Source organism: Henckelia pumila, chromosome 2 (assembly GCF_033568475.1).
Source record: "Henckelia pumila isolate YLH828 chromosome 2, ASM3356847v2, whole genome shotgun sequence".
NCBI lineage: Eukaryota > Viridiplantae > Streptophyta > Magnoliopsida > Lamiales > Gesneriaceae > Henckelia > Henckelia pumila.
In genome coordinates this window covers 129,785,880-129,795,617 of record NC_133121.1, presented here as the reverse complement: position 1 = coordinate 129,795,617, position 9,738 = coordinate 129,785,880, and positions in this window count along the sequence as shown.

The window sequence follows — 9,738 nt, the reverse complement described above, 5'->3', positions numbered from 1 at the left end:
AAAGTGATTATTTTATAAAAAATACTATTTATAAATTTATCTTTCTAAATAAACAATAAATATTCAACTTAAAATATATAATATTAAAATATTTCGGATAATGTTCAAGGTTTTTTCAAGAGAAGAACATCATATTGTTTGTTAAATAGATTGACAAATTACATCTCTTATTCTACATATTTTTTCTAATTAAATAATTAGAAATATTAATTAATTAAATTATTAATTTAACTGTTTAAAAAATATACAAAATAAAATTAAATGTAATTTTGTGATTCTACTATTCAATCGTTTCAACAATAAAAAATTATGCGAATTAAGTCAACAATTAATTGTTATATGGGTTGAAACACAATAATATTTAGCTCAATCTATTAATAAAATTATTAATAAAATACTATATTTTTATAAATCATAATAGAAATAGAGAGATGAGTAGAGAAAATTCATGAGAGAAGAAAGAATTCATATGAGTCAATACTCAGGTGCAATTATTATTGAACTCAATCACCCTATTTATAGGGAAAGATTACAAGATACAAATCTTTACAGATAATATCTTGACATATTTATAAAGATAACGAATCTTTCAAATCTAACTAAATAAGATAATCATCTATAATAATAATATATTTAGAACACTCCCCCTTAGATGATTATTTGCACAAGCAATCAATTCTTTAAAATCTCCATTTGGCAAGATTGATGTTCGGGAACTTCATCGGGACTCAAGTGTTGTCTCGTTAAAACCTTGACAGTAAAACCCCGTGGGAAAAATCTGAACGAAGGTAAAAGAGTACAGCACCATATACTTTCTTTGGATGTCTTCCCGAAGATAGATGTGCCTCGTTAAAACCTTGTTAGGAAAAACCCAGTGGGACAAAATCCTAATGAAGGAAAAAGAGTACAACATTTCTCGCGATACTTGTTAATTGCCTCATTAAAAACCTTGTTATGAAAAACCACGTGAAAAAAATCATAGACAAGGGAAAAAGAGTACAACTTTGATTCCTCCCCCTCTTGCAAGCATCACTTGAAATTATTAACTCTTAATATTTCAATCTTATGCACTTATTTGCCAAAAATTGATTTAGATGCTGATTTTGTCAAATATATGGTACTTCAAGACCAAATATATTTTATTCTTCTTCAAGTTGACAAAAACAATATTTTGAGCATCAAATCCTTCGATGATGTTTTTAAATATATCACCGTCAAATCAGTGCATTCATGACAAGTGCAAATATTTTCTCATAATCTAATTGAAATACTTTGAGAAACTTTGCTAATATTTGCTCATATTGCCACATATCATTATTATTGAAAGTTCAACAAGTTGTAGTTCAAAATAATCATCATTTTGCATAATAGCAAAACACACGAATGATTATATCATTTCGATCCCAAATACTTTGTGAAATATCATATTTTGATATACTTGTTATTCTTCAGGAATAACATAATCCAACTTGGATTCATTGAAATAATTGGTCGTTCACGCTTCTAGCGTCCTTTTTCATTTACTTGCAAGTAATATAAAATATGGTCCTGCAGGACGTCGATTTATTTTATAACGACCAGCCTCCGTTATTCTTTTTACATTGAGATATTCACTCATTTTCTTTAAAGGGGTTTCGTCACTAAATAAGATTTATATATATTGTTCAACTTGAACATAAATGAAGCTAAACGATCTTATAAACAAGATCAAATAATGTATTTGAGATTTAAACTTTGAACATCATGTTCACTTTATATTTCATTGGGATCGATCTCAAATATTCTTGTAGCTTCTATTTCCTCCCCTCAATGTTGGAAACATTGTTTTACAAGAATAATAAATGAGAATGTCGCGTCATAAAATCTCATTTCTCAAGATAATTGATCATAAGATTCAATATATTTCCAACATATTTACAATCCCTTCAAAAGATTTATTGTAGTGCATTTCTCGCCCAAACATTAACTTTCAGTACATGAGCATTTGGCATAATATTTATAATATATCTTTCAGATATCCCCAAATATGACGCATTTATTCTCATGGTTTAATAGTTGATTGGAGGCAAAATAAATAAACTAAACCAATGTATTTATAATCATGAAATTGATATGCATATCCTCTTTTGATCAAGCTTGTCTTGATTACATATTCTGGAAATTTTCTCAATACGTATTTTCGCAAACATCATGTTGCGCTTCGTGGGCCCACGTTATTTATTATTCCAGATAATATGGGGATTCTCTATCAATTTGAGCTAATGATAGTGATATCAAATTTGATAAGCCAATAAGAATTCATAAAATCTTCTGGATCTTTGATTCAAAAACATCCATATTTATCGATCCAGGAACTTTTGGCTTGTTAATTAACAACTTTGTGCACTATCAATAGTTTTTCAACTATTTATATAATTTGAATGCTCAATTCAATCCATTATGCCAAACTCTGAAAGTATTTGTATCAATGATACTTTTGGAGCTCTTTAGCTCTTCTAAAAATATTGATTTGTAATATACTATTTAAACCAAATCAATATCTACTAGATTCAAAAATACATATACGTCATTATTGTGTATCACTATTTTATAATATCAAGCACATCATCTTTTTTCATCGTCAATCAAGCGATCTTATAGATCTTTCAAACATTCAATCAACATACGATGAAACATATGATTTGGATAGACATCAATGGTCTCCACAAACTTTTATATCTTGCTTGATAGATATCAATAAATCTTTTTACGTACTTCAGGTACGATAGTGATACGAGATACCGATGTACGTTTAGTACAATACTTGATTATGACGTATATCTCAATATTTTGTGCCGAATTTATGATTCACATCTCGCTTCATACGAGATGACATATTCTTCCTTGAAGAATTAAACTACAGTGTATCAACTGTGTTCATTGGCACTGCCACTTTCTCTTAAAAGAACGGACAACATTAATCAGACAATTTTCATTATTGTTTTCCTTGAACAAAATACTATAAATAAGATATTATAATTAAAGAATAAAAAATCGGACGTACCTTTTCAAATACCTGTATGCATCAAGTAGATCGTTTACCTTCAAAAGTAACATTCGATCTATCACGAATATCGTTTTACATTAAATTCATGTTCCTACATGTAAGATAATAACATGTGATAAAAATACTCTATCATTCATTTAAAAAATGATAGCTTAATCAAATGATTGAAAAAATTCAAAATTTATATCCACAATCAAAATTGAGGAATTTAAAATCCATAATCAAAATTTTATGGAATAAAAATGTAACAACCCAATATATCCTTAAAATATAAAATTTCTCAAATAAGAAAATTTATCACCAAATTGCATAATCAATATCTCATGCAATACATTGACTAATAGATTCACAAAATTTGTAGTTCTTATTTTATATCATCAAAATAATTTATGTGAATCAAAACACATGCTAGAGTTTTTCAAAATTTAGTTTAAACATAAATAAAAACTCAATTTGTCAAAAATAAATTAGTTCAATAAATAAATAAAATGGCTTGAAGTTAGTCATATATTAACCCCTTAATATCATCATGCATAGGCTACCATCAATCTATCGTCGTCGTTACCCAATATAGATGATGATCCAATTCATTGGGTTTAACGTTTATTTTTTTTTTTCAATTGATAGTGTTGCGATCTCACTACCGCACATTCATAATCTTCAATCAATAGCCTATGCAGTTCATCATTGAACATCAAGTCGCTATTCATAAAAATAGTGACAAATAATATATCATGCTTCTTCTAGAGCATTAAAAACAAATATATGATTTGAATCGATATCAAGTCAATATCTTTTGATATATATCGCACATATATCTTTAATAATATTTTCTTATGGATATTGACAATTTTAGATCATATATCGATATTCATTGAGAAATTGTACTAAATTTCCCAATTCATAAGATCCTCAACAACCAAAAGGGAATTAAATTACATTCTTCGAGAATATTTCCAAATCTTGGATCTTATATTAATATTCTTCATGAATATTATCAAATCTTGCATCTTTTTATCAATCTTTCAATATTGATATATTATGACATGAGAACAATTTTTTCAATGATATTTATAGATATTTGATATCATATCAGATATCAATCATGATTTCTTCACTTTCTCAATATACGAAATCATATATCTCATCTTTATCATGAATCTATTCAAATTCTTAATATATTATATTATAACTAGAAATCTCTTTAGATTCTCAATATATTTGATCTTATGTCAGATTTTAATCTTGAATATCTCAATATTCAATATATTATATCATGAATTTATGAATATCTTTCGATATATCAAAATTGTAACCAGGAATCTCTCAAAATTCTCAATATATATCATGATCATGAATTTCTTCAAATTCTCAATATAAAATCATGTTGTGGTACTTTATAGCCATCAACATATTCATGATATTTCATGGGCACCAATATATAAATTTTTTTCATTGTGCTACTTTTAGAACACCAATGAATATATCTTTGTGCTACTACTAGAGCACCAATGAATATCTCTCATAAATTTGAGTATTGACAACACGTTGTGCTATTCCAATAGCATCAATAAAATGAGAATTATTTTCATTCTCAGTTGGTTACAGCATCGTGCTGATAACGTGTTATAAATCATAATAGAAATAGAGAGATGAGTAGAGAGAATTCATGAGAGAAGAAAGAATTCATATGAGTCAATACTCAGGTGCAATTATTATTGAACTCAATCACCCTATTTATAGGGAAAGATTACAAGATACAAATCTTTATAGATATTATCTTGACATATTTATAAAGATCACGAATCTTCCAAATCTAACTAAATAAGATAATCATCTATAATAATAATATATTTATAACATATATAATATTATTTAAAGACAAGTCGAGAATCCTGACGGGATAAAGTTTTATTCCCGATCCCTTTCCCGGTATTAATCGGGACGAGAAAGTCGCAAAAATTTTGGACGGAAAAATGTCGGGTTGGGATTTTTTCGGGACGGAAATGAAATGAGATTCGAGAAGGATCGGGATTTCGGGAATTTTTGTCTCCCCTAATACATAAGGCTATTTCTTCAGCCTAATTAATGTCTCTCACTACAAACATTTATTTCTTGCCAAACTAAACTTCATTGGCATCTTTTTGTCGGTTGTGTCAATGCTACCCAATGCCCGAAAAAAAAGACTATATTTTTTTACACCTGAGGTGTTACCCTTGGATCTAGCTAGCATATGCTACGATCGAAATTTCCAATTGTCTCATTTTAATATAATATCTTCTATGGTAAATGATGAGAAATTTCCAATTGTCTTTTAGGAAAGTTTTGGCCATATGAACGTGGGTCAAGGTCCATTAAAAAAAGTGTAAACTTCACGTTTGATGTACTCTTAGGTTGCGTTTACTTTAAATGATTGAATTGTATAGATAAACTATACCGTAATTATTAAAGTAATTAAATAGGATTTAGAATAATGACTGATAAATAATCATATGTTTACTTTGATTAATTATGATTATGAATGATATTAAAATTAAATTATGATCCCAAATTTATCCCTTTGATAATTATAGTTGGAAAATATTATTTTTACATGTTTATATTATATATATTTAATTTTGTCAAATAATTTATGATTAAAATATTTGATAATGTTCCTTAATTTTTTTTAAATAATATTAATTCAAAATTAATAAATACATATATAATTTTTTTTAAAGTGCTTAATGTTTATTATATATATAATATACATTATCGCAAATATAAGATCATACATTTTTAGTTAGTAATAATTATTTAAAACTTTTATATTTAATTGTGTTATTGTTTTATTTTCTTCTAATTTTTATAAAAAAAATTCATGTGAATATTTCTTTTCATACTTCAAGAATTATAAATATAAATATTTTAATGTAGCTAAATGTTAATGTAAATTATAAATATGCTTTTATAAATGATAGGTGAAAAGGGTAATTATGGTAGCATGAGTTAAATTAGATGGTTGGACAAACAATCACACCAATTAAAAGGGATTAAAAATCATTCCCTAATAATATTTTAACGGGCTCATGTATTTATTACGATTGGTAAAATTTTTAGCTAGTAAACACTTGATAGATTATGATAATTAATCAATCTAACTCTAATCAAGCTAAGTAAACGCAGCCTTAGAACATACTCTGAAGATAATATTTCATTAACTTATAATAAAATAGGGTCTGATAAGGGGAAAAAAACATGACAAAAACTTTCCTATGCGGATATATCATATATGTCTCTTTCGTAGAGAACACTGAAATATTTCAATGCCATTTATTTTTTCTGAAAATGCTTGCGTGATATTAATTTTGATACTCTACCCACCCACCGTGTCCACTAATGAGGTGACGTACACTCACATATTGGATACGATGAATTGTACATTCAATAGTAGAGTGTCACCTCAACGATGGGCACGATATGTAGACACTCAAATGTACAATTTCTCGTATCCAATATGTGAGTGTCACATCATTGGTGGGCACTGTGATTAAATTTAATTAACCAGTGTTTGAAAACCGTGGTTAGTTAGCTACAATTTTTTAAAGACAGTGGGTAAAACTAGCAACGTTTTTTTAAAACCATGACTAAAACTAGCCACGGTTTTAAATCATGGCTAGTTAACCACAATTTTTTGAAAATCGTAGTTAAATTTATCCACGGGTTTTCAAATCGTAGTTAGTTAGTCACGGTTTTTCAAAAACCGTGGCTAAACAGCTAATTTTCTTGTAGTGTTGTATGTTTTTCAAGATTAATTTTTTTGGCTACAATGGATAATAGAAAATATTATAAATAAATAAAATAACTTTGTAATTATAACAAGAGAAATTTAATATAATTATTGTTTTATTCAAAATTTTATCTTTCTCCATAAATATAAATGAATAAAAATTTGATATTTAACCATTCGGCCTTCTATCGATCGGGGTCTACTTTTCACTACAATAATCGTGAAAGGTTTTTTTATCTCGCTTTTTTATTTTAAGAAATATAATTATAAAAGGATTTACATATGAAAACTTTGAAAAATTGATTGTTTTTAAAAATTTTATTGTTCAAGAAATTTTTCTGTATAGGCAGGCCGGTCCATTGAAAAAATTGTAAACCTTACGTGGATTGATAAATATTCACCATTTGATGCGGTCTTAGTACACTACTCCAATGATATATAATATCTCATTAACTTTTGACCATGTTAGAATATTTCACTATCAAATATTGGATAATAAGGCAAAAACTTTCCTAAACGGATATCGTCCCTTTCTTTGAGAAGGTTGGAATATTTCAATGTCATTTCGAAAAATATCGTGTTATATGTATAATGAGACTTACACATTGGGTTGCAAAGTACATTTAAAATTACAAAACTATTCTAAATGCATTTTTGAAATTTTTTTTCCAAATTAAATGTTTGAATAAATTTATAATTTTAAATGCAATTTATAACCCTAGTTCTACATATAACATTTTCCTTTAAAAATGCCTACATAATATTATTTTTAATGTTGTCACTTCATGAAACTTGTTTACATAAACATAGACACTCATATTTCCCCATCCTATGCGGTCTTGGGTGTGTAGAATTGGTTTTTTGTTATCAATGTTAGGATCAAATGCTTATCATTAAGTCAAAAACTATAGTTTATTATTCAAGACGTAACTTTATTTTTCCATACTTGTGGCAGCGCAAATGGGTCGGATTGTTAAGCCCATGATTTCAGGGACTAGCGTTCCTTACTGGTGGCCCTTCAAAGACAATAATAATATCGGTTAAGATCTGATCGATGTTTCTATTTTACGATCCACCTAACCAACTAGATCAAGTAGCGCAAGGTTAGCAGTTTTAACGCACTAGAACTTCTCACAAATATTTAAGTATAATATAATCAATCACACCGTATAATTTATTTATAAAAAAAGAAAAGAAAAAAGAAACAACATTAGAACTTAGAATTCACTGTCTCGGTATATAAATGGCATGAAGTAGCATGATTCTCCCAAATTCCATATGAGAAAAAAAAATGTATTTGATATTCTATAGTATCCTCTTCCTCTCTTTCGCCCTCTGGGCTTGGATTCTTCAAATTCTCAAATCCAAAAAAGTACCATGCAAGCTCCCTCTGGGACCCAAACCATATCCCATCATCGGAAACATTCTTGAACTCGGCGAAAAAACTCACCAATCTCTTGCAAAACTCTCCCAAATCTATGGCCCCTTGATTCATCTGAAACTGGGAAGCTTAACAACCGTAGTTGCTTCCTCCCCTGAAACAGCCAAAATTTTTCTGCAAAAGCACGATCAAGTTTTCTCCGGCAGGATGGACCAAGGCATAGCACACACGCTAGATCACCACAAGCTGTCTATGGTGTGGCTTCCGATCGAGAATTAGTGGCGGAAGTTACAAAAAATATGTAAAGAGAAAATGTTTTCTTGAGGAGTTCAACTACTGATGATGTGAGTGTTGAAATATGTGCGGTGGAGGGTGAATCATTTCTTGATGAAGATTCTTCTATTGTGCATGTTGTTGATAATATTCTTGTGGTAGATGAGATTCCTATTGATGTTCATAGTGGGACTAGTAATTTGTTGTTGGATGAGTCGTGTAATTTTGCTATTCAATTGAGTCCAAAAGAATTTCTTGAGGATCATTTGGAATTTGAAAAATTGAGTGATATGACTGAAAAAAAAGTGAAGAAAAAAGTGAGATAGCCATGGAAAAAGAAAAAAAAAGAGAAAAGGAAAGAGAAAATTTAGAGGCCGAAAGAAAGAGAGTGCAAAAGAGTGAGATGACATTTGAGAAAAAAAAAGAGGAAAGAAAAGAGAGGAAATAGACCAATAAAAAAAGAAAATATTATGTTCCAAAATAGTGAGGTTGAAGATTTTGTGCAAATGAATAAAATCCCTAAAGTACTGTTGTACAAGGAGGTTTTATCTCATTGTCATGATTTAGCCGGTTCAATCCCGAGCATCATTTGTTTTTCTTTGCATGATTTTGGAGATGTATTGATGAAGAAAAAAAGGAGATACAACACTAAAAGGCTTAACATGTTGGATCCATGTCAAGGTGAGGTTCGAGGTTTGAAGGTTGTTCCTTTTGTGAGGTATGAAGTAGATTTAATTCAAAGGTACAAATTTAATACCAATATTCAAAGGTATGACCTCAATTCTCAATTGTTTGGATTTAAATACTTTGATGGGAGAATTTTGAATGTGTCATCTATGGAGTGTGTTGTGAGTCTTGATATCGAGGTGTTTGAATCATGGTATGTTATGAGATTGAGTGGTTTGGTTTATGTTGATATGTGCGAGTGTTGCATGAATAGTATATGTGGAAAGTCATATTTGCTTGAGTGGCTAGTGATTTTTTTTGAGTTAACTAATGTGCGTAATACTTTCATGGAATTGATGGATGATGTTTTGCATGCATCTAGAGATATATTTGTTGTGGTAAACTTTGATTATGTCATAGTATATAGCAAAATTTTGAATGAGCATGTTGAACATTATAGATTTGAGTTAATAATGTTGGATATGAAGTTTTTGAGTCATGAGCATGTTAGAAAGTTGAATGTATTTCGTACAAAAGAACTTGTTGATTTTGGTGTAAGCTCTCAATTTTTAGAGTTGTTGGTGAAGAGTTGATCAAGTACCA